Genomic DNA, 15,000 nt, shown 5'->3' on the forward strand with positions numbered 1-15,000 from the left:
ATAAGAGAATACTAGTGTATATCCATTATATGGATATATCATCTTCATATTATTTGCTACACCACCCTATAGTAGTTTTTGAACCCATCATCTGCAATTCGGGTATTTTCAATTGTCTTTGCCAACCAACTATACGGTATTCTCTCTTATAATAAGAGAATACAAGTATATTTTCATTATATGGATATAATGCCATTTATTTTTCAATATCCATATAATTCATTTAGTTTTGTATGTACAAAACAAGTTTTCTTTATAGTATTGACAAAATCATATGTTTACGCATAACATAAGTTTTGACCAATACGAGGAGGGGCCCGCCAACGACCACCTCCCTATAGTAGTTTTTTACCCCACGCACTACTGCGTGCCTGTTTACAGTACTAGTGCCAGCTATCACTAGGTTTATATATCATGTTTCAGTGATATATGGGTAAATTCTACCATTTATTCTTATGTATATGGCATTTCTATGCCATATTTATACAATCCATTCATATCTTAATGTATATTTATTATATTATACATTATTATGCCTTATAGGTATTATACCTATAAGCCATATCCATACGATTCATTCACTAGTGCCGCCCCTCACTAGGTTTATAATTGTTATATCATTGATATACAATTTATTTCTATATATATGGCATTTATATGCCATATCCATACAATGCATTCACATTTCAATGTATATTTACTTGTTATACATTATTATGCCTTATAGGTATTATACCTATAAGCCATATCCATACGATTCACTTATATAAATATATGTATATTTTTCTATACATAATTTTTTTTTATTTTTGTATGGATTTCTATGCATATCCATAGTTTATATGGATATGCTTGGCGTTCTATATAGTATTGACAAATTCATATGCATAACATAAGTTTTGACCAATACGAGGAGGGGCCCGCCAACGACCACCTCCCTATAGTAGTTTTTTACCCCACGCACTATTGCGTGCCTGTTTACAGTACTAGTGCCAGCTATCACTAGGTTTATATATCGTGTTTCAGTGATATATGGGTAAATTCTACCATTTATTCTTATGTATATGGCATTTCTATGCCATATTTATACAATCCATTCATATCTTAATGTATATTTATTATATTATACATTATTATGCCTTATAGGTATTATACCTATAAGCCATATCCATACGATTCATTCACTAGTGCCGCCCCTCACTAGGTTTATAATTGTTATATCATTGATATACAATTTATTTCTATATATATGGCATTTATATGCCATATCCATACAATGCATTCACATTTCAATGTATATTTACTTGTTATACATTATTATGCCTTATAGGTATTATACCTATAAGCCATATCCATACGATTCACTTATATAAATATATGTATATTTTTTTCTATACATAATTTTTTTTTACTTTTGTATGGTTTTCTATGCATATCCATAGTTTATATGGATATGCTTGGCGTTCTATATAGTATTGACAAATTCATATGCATAACATAAGTTTTGACCAATACGAGGAGGGGCCCGCCAACGACCACCTCCCTATAGTAGTTTTTTACCCCACGCACTATTGCGTGCCTGTTTACAGTACTAGTGCCAGCTATCACTAGGTTTATATATCGTGTTTCAGTGATATATGGGTAAATTCTACCATTTATTCTTATGTATATGGCATTTCTATGCCATATTTATACAATCCATTCATATCTTAATGTATATTTATTATATTATACATTATTATGCCTTATAGGTATTATACCTATAAGCCATATCCATACGATTCATTCACTAGTGCCGCCCCTCACTAGGTTTATAATTGTTATATCATTGATATACAATTTATTTCTATATATATGGCATTTATATGCCATATCCATACAATGCATTCACATTTCAATGTATATTTACTTGTTATACATTATTATGCCTTATAGGTATTATACCTATAAGCCATATCCATACGATTCACTTATATAAATATATGTATATTTTTTCTATACATAATTTTTTTTTACTTTTGTATGGTTTTCTATGCATATCCATAGTTTATATGGATATGCTTGGCGTTCTATATAGTATTGACAAATTCATATGCATAACATAAGTTTTGACCAATACGAGGAGGGGCCCGCCAACGACCACCTCCCTATAGTAGTTTTTTACCCCACGCACTATTGCGTGCCTGTTTACAGTACTAGTGCCAGCTATCACTAGGTTTATATATCGTGTTTCAGTGATATATGGGTAAATTCTACCATTTATTCTTATGTATATGGCATTTCTATGCCATATTTATACAATCCATTCATATCTTAATGTATATTTATTATATTATACATTATTATGCCTTATAGGTATTATACCTATAAGCCATATCCATACGATTCATTCACTAGTGCCGCCCCTCACTAGGTTTATAATTGTTATATCATTGATATACAATTTATTTCTATATATATGGCATTTATATGCCATATCCATACAATGCATTCACATTTCAATGTATATTTACTTGTTATACATTATTATGCCTTATAGGTATTATACCTATAAGCCATATCCATACGATTCACTTATATAAATATATGTATATTTTTCTATACATAATTTTTTTTTACTTTTGTATGGTTTTCTATGCATATCCATAGTTTATATGGATATGCTTGGCGTTCTATATAGTATTGACAAATTCATATGCATAACATAAGTTTTGACCAATACGAGGAGGGGCCCGCCAACGACCACCTCCCTATAGTAGTTTTTTACCCCACGCACTATTGCGTGCCTGTTTACAGTACTAGTGCCAGCTATCACTAGGTTTATATATCGTGTTTCAGTGATATATGGGTAAATTCTACCATTTATTCTTATGTATATGGCATTTCTATGCCATATTTATACAATCCATTCATATCTTAATGTATATTTATTATATTATACATTATTATGCCTTATAGGTATTATACCTATAAGCCATATCCATACGATTCATTCACTAGTGCCGCCCCTCACTAGGTTTATAATTGTTATATCATTGATATACAATTTATTTCTATATATATGGCATTTATATGCCATATCCATACAATGCATTCACATTTCAATGTATATTTACTTGTTATACATTATTATGCCTTATAGGTATTATACCTATAAGCCATATCCATACGATTCACTTATATAAATATATGTATATTTTTCTATACATAATTTTTTTTTACTTTTGTATGGTTTTCTATGCATATCCATAGTTTATATGGATATGCTTGGCGTTCTATATAGTATTGACAAATTCATATGCATAACATAAGTTTTGACCAATACGAGGAGGGGCCCGCCAACGACCACCTCCCTATAGTAGTTTTTTACCCCACGCACTATTGCGTGCCTGTTTACAGTACTAGTGCCAGCTATCACTAGGTTTATATATCGTGTTTCAGTGATATATGGGTAAATTCTACCATTTATTCTTATGTATATGGCATTTCTATGCCATATTTATACAATCCATTCATATCTTAATGTATATTTATTATATTATACATTATTATGCCTTATAGGTATTATACCTATAAGCCATATCCATACGATTCATTCACTAGTGCCGCCCCTCACTAGGTTTATAATTGTTATATCATTGATATACAATTTATTTCTATATATATGGCATTTATATGCCATATCCATACAATGCATTCACATTTCAATGTATATTTACTTGTTATACATTATTATGCCTTATAGGTATTATACCTATAAGCCATATCCATACGATTCACTTATATAAATATATGTATATTTTTCTATACATAATTTTTTTTTACTTTTGTATGGATTTCTATGCATATCCATAGTTTATATGGATATGCTTGGCGTTCTATATAGTATTGACAAATTCATATGCATAACATAAGTTTTGACCAATACGAGGAGGGGCCCGCCAACGACCACCTCCCTATAGTAGTTTTTTACCCCACGCACTATTGCGTGCCTGTTTACAGTACTAGTGCCAGCTATCACTAGGTTTATATATCGTGTTTCAGTGATATATGGGTAAATTCTACCATTTATTCTTATGTATATGGCATTTCTATGCCATATTTATACAATCCATTCATATCTTAATGTATATTTATTATATTATACATTATTATGCCTTATAGGTATTATACCTATAAGCCATATCCATACGATTCATTCACTAGTGCCGCCCCTCACTAGGTTTATAATTGTTATATCATTGATATACAATTTATTTCTATATATATGGCATTTATATGCCATATCCATACAATGCATTCACATTTCAATGTATATTTACTTGTTATACATTATTATGCCTTATAGGTATTATACCTATAAGCCATATCCATACGATTCACTTATATAAATATATGTATATTTTTCTATACATAATTTTTTTTTACTTTTGTATGGATTTCTATGCATATCCATAGTTTATATGGATATGCTTGGCGTTCTATATAGTATTGACAAATTCATATGCATAACATAAGTTTTGACCAATACGAGGAGGGGCCCGCCAACGACCACCTCCCTATAGTAGTTTTTTACCCCACGCACTATTGCGTGCATGTTTACAGTACTAGTGCCAGCTATCATTAGGTTTATATATCGTGTTTCAGTGATATATGGGTAAATTCTACCATTTATTCTTATGTATGTATATGGCATTTCTATGCCATATTTATATAATTCATTCATATCTTAATTTATATTTATTATATTATACATTATTATGCCTTATAGGTATTATACCTATAAGCCATATCCATACGATTCATATACTAGTGCAGCCCCTCACTAGGTTTATATATCTCATTTTAATTATATATTGGTAAATTCTATTATTTATTCTTGTGTATATGGCACTTATATGCCGCCATATCTATAAAAATGCATTTATATTTCAATGTATATTTTCTATATTATACATTATTATGCCTTAAAAAGTTATTATACCTACCATAAGGCGATATCCATACGATTCATTTATATAAAAGATATATGTATAATTTTCTATACATAATTTTTTTTTATGAATATATGGGTTTCCTAAGCATATCCATATAATACATTTAGTTTTATATGGATTAGATTGGTCTTCTTTATTGTATTGCCAAACTCATATTGATAAAATAAGTTTTGAACAATAAGAGGATCAGCCGCCAACCAACCAACCACTGCTACCATTGGAGGAACATATACTTACTTTTTATATGTCCTCTTACTTGAATGGTCCTCTCTTTACTTGAAAATTTCATTACCATAGGAATCTATTTATACATGGAATATGATTTCCACTACTTTTTCGCGTCACTAATAATTAATATGACGATACAGACTTGCTACCATAACATAAGTCTTGAACAATAATAGGAGCAGCCGCCAACCAACCACCAACCAACCAACCACTGCTACCATTGATAGTAATTTTATATGTCCTCTTTAGTTGAATTTCAATACCATAGGAATATTTATACATGGAATATGTTTTGCCACTACTTTTTCGCGTCACTAATAATATGACGATACAGTCTTGCTACCATAACATAAGTTTTGAACAATAAGAGGAGCAGACACACCAACCAACCAACCGCGCTGCTACCATTATATATACTTATATTTATATAAGTCCTCTTTACTTGAATGGCCTCTTTACTTGAATTTCAATACCATAGGAATATTTATTTATACATGGAATATGTTTTGCCACTACTTTTTCGCGTCACTAATAATATGACGATATAGACTTGCTACCATAACATAAGTTTTGAACAATAAGAGGAGCAGACACCAACCAACCAACCGCTGCTACCATTGAATGAACCATATATACAAACTTTTATATATGTCCTCTTTACTTGAATTTTAATACCATAGGAATATTTATACATGGAATATGTTTGCCACTTTATCATCGCGTCACTAATAAGATGACGATACATTTTGTTTGTTCAATATTTACTTATATATTGATGTTTCCAATTTAGGTCTTTTATATTTCTTCTTCCCTACCTTACACACCACAAACAAAGTGGCGTGCGATGCTGCAAGCAAGCATAATGATTATGCCCGCTTGCAACATCTTTATTATCGAATCATCAAGCAAAGGATAAGCTTCAGTGGATCGCAGTATGGCAGCTGCTCAACCACTTACAACACCTTGCCTGTTACAAAAGTCGTTTACAATTGATTCTAGGCTTTGTCATTGTATTAAATAATGCTTTTATATGTAACTAGCGCGGCATCAGGTGATCAAAGATCCTCCCAATTTACTATGTTACAAATTACATTGGCATCACATCCATTGTCGTTTATAAAGTAAATTATAAACTTTAAATGGTTTAGAAGCCATACAATGCAAATTGCCCCTTATTTATCATTGCAGTCCAGCACGGATACGACCTTAGAGGCGTTCAGGCATAATCCAACGGACGTAGCGTCATACCACTGTTCGCTCGAACAAGTATTGTGCCATTGGTCCGTACCTGCGGTTCCTCTCGTACTACGCAGGAATGCTGTCGCAACAACGTTTTGTCATTAGTAGGGTAAAACTAACCTGTCTCACGACGGTCTAAACCCAGCTCACGTTCCCTTGCATGGGTGAACAATCCAACGCTTGGTGAATTTTGCTTCACAATGATAGGAAGAGCCGACATCGAAGGATCAAAAAGCGACGTCGCTATGAACGCTTGGCCGCCACAAGCCAGTTATCCCTATGGTAACTTTTCTGACACCTCTTGTTAAAAACTCTTTAAACCAAAAGGATCGATAGGCCGAGCTTTTGCTGTCCCTGTGTGTACTGAACACCGAGATCAAGTCAGCATTTGCCCTTTTGCTCTATGTGTGGTTTCTGTCCGCACTGAGCTGGCCTTGGGACACCTCCGTTATTATTTGAGAGATGTACCGCCCCAGTCAAACTCCCTACCTGGCAATGTCCTTGAATTGGATCATACCTGAGTAATTGGAGTTATACCAAATTTTCAAATCAAAAATACATAAATGCACCGTTTTATTAAAGAATTTGTTTGCGATTATATAACAAACTCGTGATACTTTGATCAAGAAGCTTGCATCAAAACCCAATACCATAAGATATAATAAATATATCCGTATAATGGCTAGGAAATGATACACGTTCCATTTAATCAAGTAAGTAAGGAAACAATAAGAGTAGTGGTATTTCATTGGCGATACCAAACCGAAGTCTAATATCTCCCACTTATTCTACACCTCTTATGTCTCCTTACACTGCCAGATTAGAGTCAAGCTCAAAAGGGTCTTCTTTCCCCGCTAATTATTCCAAGCCCGTTCCCTTGGCTGTGGTTTCGCTAGATAGTAGATAGGGACAGGTGTGTCTCGGATCCCTCCGAATTTATTTTACGTGGCGTGTTCCACAATGAAGGGATTACAACCACGGCATTCTAATATACCCACAAGTGAGTATATAATGCACGGGTCTAGGTTAAGCGCCAGACCAACGCCCCGGACTAGAAGCTATAGCTATGTACATAGCATCCACCCCAGTAGCAATTCGAGTACTTACTTGTCGGGCAAGCACTCCCCCTTGCGTAGGGGCGAGATCTATCTAAAATCTCTACTGTTCTGTGGGTCACAGCACCCGAGTTGTATAACGCAACATCCACGTCGAGCCCGAGGACTCTACCCGCGATATAGGTGTCAACCACAGCCACCACGATACTCCCACAAGGGGGCCAACCTCAATGAGCAGCCTTGGAGCTGCTCAACCCGTGGTACCGAAATTACAGGCTCGGTGAGCCTCACCCCTTCAGCTCCGACAAGCTCGGATGGGGCAACCATTGCCATATTAGTCGCCTCCTACGACAAGCTATGGCAGGCTGTGGCAGTATTCTTCGCCGCTACCACACGGCAAAAGAGGTGTGGGACTAACGTCCCGGCGCCTGTGGTTCCTCCCTCGTCGCATCCATCCTTCGCCTCGAGAAGGCAGCATCGGCAAAAAGCTCCTAGGAGACGCATCCGTTCTGGGGTCTCGACCTACTCCCGCGACGATCCATCTTCCCTGGTCTCGAACGACTCCAAGGGCATCCAGGTCCCGCAAATCGTTGTACAGGCGGCATTCACACAGTATGTGGCGCCAGTCCTCTCTTGCCACGCCACATGAGCATGCGGTCGTGGTGCTGAGGGTCCTGCCTTGCAGAAATGCGTTCATCGACCCGTGTCCTGTCAGCAAGAATCCGGCTTTGAGGGTAAAGACAAAGTCTTTCCTCTTGTAGACGAACGCTGCCTCTGGGAAAAACTCGCGAGTCACGGAGCCGTGTTCCGCGCGATCCCATCTGAGTTGCCACTCATTTAGCAGACGTTCGTCTAGCAGCGCCATCTTAGCTTTCCAGTCCAACACGGACAGGTCCTGTCCGTGGAGCCAGTCGCTCTCATCCAGGGGGACATCCTTCCTCAGCTTGAACTTCACGGCGATCCTGTGAGCATCCAGATCCATTGGAGGAGCACCAGCAAGCACCTGCAGTGCCACCGTGGACACTGTGCGGCATACCGGTAGGCATCCTAAAAGGATGGACCTCTGGCACGAGGTGAGGAGTTTAAGGGACTTGCCCCTACTCGCCGCCTTGTACCAGACCGAGGCACCAAAGAGTGCACAGGGGACCATGAGTCCGCTGTAAATCGTCCTCTTAGCACGGGAGCTGAGCCCCCAATCGACTCGAAGCACCCGCGCTAGTCCTCCGGCAACTCCAGCCAGCCGATCTCTGAGAGCAGAGATATGCGGGAGAAAACTCAACCGCTCGCCGACTAAGATGCCAAGGTACCGGCATTTGGTGACGTAAGGCAGGCTTGCTCCAGCAAACCGTACCGTCGGTCTCCTCGTGCGTGAAAGCTGTCCTTTCAGCAACATTATTGCCGTCTTGCTGGTTGACACACTCACTCCAACCTCAGCTCCCCAGGCTCCCACGATGTCCATCAACTGCTCGCCCTTCCGCTCCAGATCGGCACGGGAATTCCCGTCGACGAAAAGCAGAAGATCATCTGCAAACGCGCTCAGAGCACAATGTGGCTCCAAGCGCTGAAGCAGCACATCCATCAGTAAATTCCAAATAAATGGACCACTGACGGACCCTTGCGGGCAGCCCCGTGTAACCGCAACTGTGGCTGCTTCATACCTGCTGATGATGCTTGCGCTACGGCCGGAAAAATAGCTTTTCCACAAGTCGATTTCTCGACAGCCTACGTCGACAAGCCGATCCAGCACCGCACTCCACTCCACGTTGTCGAAGGCTCCCTTGAAATCGACAAAGATTCCAAGGACCCTCCTCTCGCGACTGTTGGCGACGGTGTTTTTGGCGTGCATCCACGCATCCTCCACGCAGCGTCCAGGCCTGAATCCGAATTGCCATCTGCAGCCATCCGGTAGCACATCCTTCAGCCGATTCACCATGATTCCCTCAAGCGCCTTTCCGAACACTGGCAAAAGGCATATGCCGCGATAAGAGGCAGGATCGCTCCTGTCCTTATCTGGCCCCTTTACCAGCGGTATCACTCTCGGGTGCTTCCACTCGGCCGGAAAGTATCCTTCCGAGATGCACCGAGAGTACAGCTTCGTCAGGTGCTGAGGGATGGCACGCCATACCTCCTTGACAATACCGCCCGTGATGCCATCCATACCCGGCGATCGCCGGCTTCTCAGCCTCGCGACGCTGGTTGCCACCTCGAAGGCTTCGAGGATCGGTGGGGCACCAGGGGGTATGTCTTCTCGTGTCGTCGACTCCGCAACAGGGAAAAAGTTGCGGAGGAGCACACTTGCGCAGTCGTGCCAAGTTACGGAAAGCGCGCCGTTCGACCGGAGACATCCGAGATCGGCTGTCTTCTTCCGGCCTCGGCATATTCGGTATACGTGCCCCCATGGATCATCCTTGTGCCGTCCCACGAAGTCCCGCCAGTTTTGCTCCTTTGTCGTCAAGATAAGCTTCTTGTACTGGCCTGAGGCAAATCTCAGTCCAGCGGCAAGTTGCTCAGCATCGTCGGTGCCACTCCGGCGAGCTGCCTGCAGCCTACGCCTCAGTCTCCGGACCTCTTGGCGCTTGGTACTCAGCTCAGGATTCCACCATATTACGTTTCCCCTCGCTGCAGGTATCCTGCGCCCTATCACCCTGTCGCACACATCGTGTACGATGGAGCGAAGGGCAGACACATGGTCGTCCAACGGCGATTCCTCCAGTTCCTCGAGACTCTGTGCTGCACTCCTTAACTCTACACTGAATCTTCGCCAACTTGCATTGGAGAGCTTCCATTGCGGTACCGGAGCTAGGCTCTCAACGGTACTGCTCGGATCTGGAGTAACCTCAACAGTGATAATGTTGTGGTCACTCAGCTCCCAGAAGTCAACTCTCCAATCGTAGGTTGCCCATACTCGCGCCGCTTCGTTGGCGAAGGTCACGTCGATATCACTTCTAGAGCGGTGATTATCGAACGTGAACACCTGGCTGGCCGTATTCAGTACACTGGCACCGCTTGCGATTATCCACTCGTTCATGAGCTGTCCCCGTTCGCGGTTCAGGCGGTCTCCAGAGTTGTCTGGGGATTTGCTGAACCACATAGGGGAGACTGCGTTAGCATCAAGTCCGAGGATTGTCGGTGTTCTGCTAGCTAATAGCAGAACCGTATCCAGGTAGTCAGTGTAGGGCTCCAGAGCAGCTAGATGCTGGCAGTATACGGAGGCCAGAAAGATTGTGCCATATCTTCCTGTGACACTCACGCACACTCCGTAGTCCGTCGTCAAAGCCTCGATGGGCATGCAGATGGCAGATGGGTCGTCCACGATGATGGCAGCTTTCTTCCTCCTATCGGCGAATATCCTCATTCCTCCAGGCAGTCCAGTGAGTCGCTTGCCAGCGTCCACGTAGGGCTCCTGGACTAGTGCGAACAGGTGGCCAGCATCTCTCATCTGCTTGGCAAGCTCGATGACAGCGCAACGGCCTCGACCACAGTTAGCTTGGATGAACCTAAACATTAATGTCTAGAGTTCACCCTTGCAAGCACCGCCGCGTATACCGGACATCCAGGGGACAGCATGTGGTGCCCCGACTGGTAGCCCTTAAAACGGCAATTCCGGCAGTCCACCGGGTTCTGACATGCGCGCGCACTGTGGCCAGTCTGTCCGCACTGCCGGCAGACATTCTCTTTATACCGGCAGTCCTTGATCTTGTGGTCAAATCCAACGCATCTGTGGCACGCGTATGTGCGCTCCAACGCCCGGCAATTATAGGCGAACCAGCCAATGTAGGCCTTTCCGCCATCGAGCACGTCGAGGGCCGTGGTGCTGACTTCCAGCGTCACATTAACTGTGGCGCCGTCCGCCTGCGACCACGACTTCTCCAGTCGAACCTGCTTTTTGAACAATTCCAGACTCATCTTATCAGCGAAGTTGTTTTTGTACAACTCGCTCATAAACTCATCCGGCGGCGTCGCAGTGTCCACGTTGCTGACCACAATTTTCGGCGTTTGCGCTGGGCTTTGCTTCACCTCTAGGCCAGCTTCTACAAACTTCTTGTTGGCGACCACCTTTTGTATCTCGCCGGACGATGGGGTGCGGATGATGGCACCGCCACGCGCCAGCCCTCTCACCTCATGCAGACGTACTCCTAGCGAGGGAGCAATCTCCTTTCTGACTTTTTCCGCCAGCTCCTTACCCGAAATTTTCGGGTCGGAACTGTGGACAATGGCCGACCAGGTCTCGCGCGGTTTTCGCGGCATCGGGACCGGAACGGCGGATGGCATCGGGAGGCTTGGATATGCAGAGGCATATGCAGAGGGCATCCGCGGGGCAGCAGGTTGGGTAGTCGGCGGCGGCGGCGGCGGTGGTGCCTTCTTGGACTGCCGATATCGGTCTTCCAGGACCACGTTACGCAGCGTGAGCGCCGAAATAAGGGCCTCATATTTGGCCACGACGAGTAGCAGCTCCCTGGTGGAGCTCCTCACGATAACGCTGGTGTCGAGTATAAGCTCGGTGCGAATCTTCGCAACTTCCGCGGAAATCCGTCCGGGGCCACCCCTCACCACCTCCATGGCGTGGTCATACTTCACGACGTCTCCAGCGGCGGCGGCAGTAGCGGCGTCAGCAGCGGCGTCAGCGCTAGTAGCGACGTCAGCACTGGCAGCAGCGACGGGGTCAGCGGTGGTCTTGATAGTCTTCACCTCTTTTGCGCGCGATGCCACCATCGATGACGTCATAGGACGTGCTTTGGAGCGCTTTTTTTCTCCGCCGGGTGTAACAGTCTTCGCCCTAGCTCCCTTCGCGGACGATGCAGATGATGAAGGGCGACCCTCTGGTTGGTCGTCCCAGTCCTTGTCCGTTTCAACAATATTCGCCCACGATTCCTCGTCGAGCGCAATCAACTTAGCTTTTGGGTTGTCTCGCACCTTACCTCGGCTGCGCTTACCGTCGAGGCGCATCTCGCCCTCGCTCATTGAATCCTCCCCCTCCGACATCTCTTTGGTGGTGTTAAAAATGGGACTCAAAAATACACTCACCCAATTTTTGTTAAGGTCCAGTAGCCTTTTCAGCTCGACTCAAATTTTTAAAACAAAATAAATTACCAAAAATGCTTTCAATTGTTCACAAAAGGAAAACGCGTATTCCGCCGCTCCTGGCGTGTGTATGATCACGCGAGCAACACTACTTGACCGCGCAGCCAAACCGCGGAGTCTGATACCACTTCCGCCAATGTAACTTTTGAGGAAACGCAAAAACACGAATTTTCGAATCGAGCAAAAATAAACAGGTACGATTACTTACACTGCCAGATTAGAGTGTGTAGATAGGGACAGTAGGAATCTCGTTAATCCATTCATGCGCGTCACTAATTAGATGACGAGGCATTTGGCTACCTTAAGAGAGTCATAGTTACTCCCGCCGTTGACCCGCGCTTACTTGAATTTCTTCACTTTGACATTCAGAGCACTGGGCAGAAATCACATTGTGTCAACACCCGCTAGGGCCATCACAATGCTTTGTTTTAATTAGACAGTCGGATTCCCCAAGTCCGTGCCAGTTCTGAATTGATTGTTAATTGATAATCGTTATAATTAATAAGAACTAATTGGTTTAACCCAATTAGTATTCTTAAAAATTTTAGCAAGAAAGTTCCACAATTGGCTACGTAACTAAACTATCCGGGGAACAAGTGACCAACATAAATGCCAGACACTCTATTTACCCAGAACGAGCACATAAACCATGTTATTGTTTCCCAATCAAGCCCGACTATCTCAATCTTCAGAGCCAATCCTTATCCCGAAGTTACGGATCTAATTTGCCGACTTCCCTTACCTACATTATTCTATCGACTAGAGACTCTTCACCTTGGAGACCAGCTGCGGATATTGGTACGGCCTGTTGAGAAGTTTGCGTGTCCCCACCATAAATTTTCAAGGTCCGAGGAGAAAATATCGACACAACAGTATATGTCATGCTCTTCTAGCCCATCTACCATATCTCTCTGCGAAAGACTTCCATGGTAGTACGGCTATAAAACAGAAAAGAAAACTCTTCCGATATCTCTCGACGGCTTCTTTATGGTCGTTCCTGTTGCCAGGATGAGCACGAGGCCCATATTTAATAACAAACGGATACTCAACAGGTTACGGAATTGGAACCGTATTCCCTTTCGTTCAAAATTATTCAAGTATATTAATTAGCTTGATTTATATAATATAATTATATTTGTATGGCATTTGTGTTTTACTTGAAAATTTTCGGCTTTCGCCTTGAACTTAGGACCGACTAACTCGTGATCAACCACTGTTCACACGAAACCCTTCTCCACTTCAGTCCTCCAAGGTCTCATTCGATTATTTGCTACTACCACCAAGATCTGTACCAATGGCAGCTCCATGCAGGCTTACGCCAAACACTTCTACGCATACCATTGTACCTTCCTACTCACTAAAGTTTCAAAATTTATATCACAAGTAATATAAATCATCTACTTTAGCGGTAATGTATAGGTATACAACTTAAGCGCCATCCATTTTAAGGGCTAGTTGCTTCGGCAGGTGAGTTGTTACACACTCCTTAGCGGATTTCGACTTCCATGATCACCGTCCTGCTGTTTTAAGCAACCAACGCCTTTCATGGTATCTGCATGAGTTGTTAATTTGGGCACCGTAACATTACGTTTGGTTCATCCCACAGCGCCAGTTCTGCTTACCAAAAGTGGCCCACTGGGCACATTATATCATAACCTTGAACTTCATATCAAGAAAGTTAAGGTTCTTACCCATTTAAAGTTTGAGAATAGGTTAAGATCGTTTCGACCCTAAGGCCTCTAATCATTCGCTTTACCAGATAAGATTATTTTATATAACATTAAAATGCACCAGCTATCCTGAGGGAAACTTCGGAAGGAACCAGCTACTAGATGGTTCGATTGGTCTTTCGCCCCTATACTCAATTCTGACAATCGATTTGCACGTCAGAACTGTTTCGGTCTTCCATCAGGGTTTCCCCTGACTTCAACCTGATCAAGTATAGTTCACCATCTTTCGGGTCACAGCATATATGCTCAAGGTACGTTCCAGTTAGAGGCATAAATAATATAAATATCATTATACATAACTATATAGAACGCCCCGGGATTGTGTTAATTAGCTATAAATAGTTAAAAAACTAATCCCATTATTAGTCAAGTTAATTACGCTATTAGGTTTATATCCCAATAACTTGCACATATGTTAGACTCCTTGGTCCGTGTTTCAAGACGGGTCCCGAAGGTATCCTGAATCTTTCGCATTGTTAATCATACAAGTGCATATAATAAACACAAAAATCAATGATAATTATGCCATTATATAATTCCGAAAAATTAACGCACTGTATTCATATAAATCTATCAGCACTTTATCAAATTAATAACATTTATTCTGTGTTAAAATGCAAGCAAATTAATTTGAATAAACTATAAGTTATATTTTATGATAAATTTTGT

The 15,000-nt window shown here is 41.8% G+C and overlaps 1 pseudogene; it reads right to left on the bottom strand.

Annotated features, from left to right (window-relative positions):
• Window positions 1-6,118: 6,118 nt before the first annotated feature.
• The window catches only part of LOC119558587, a 9,435-nt pseudogene continuing 553 nt past the window's right edge, over window positions 6,119-15,000 (bottom strand).

This window comes from Drosophila subpulchrella, unplaced genomic scaffold, assembly GCF_014743375.2.
Source record: "Drosophila subpulchrella strain 33 F10 #4 breed RU33 unplaced genomic scaffold, RU_Dsub_v1.1 Primary Assembly Seq114, whole genome shotgun sequence".
NCBI lineage: Eukaryota > Metazoa > Arthropoda > Insecta > Diptera > Drosophilidae > Drosophila > Drosophila subpulchrella.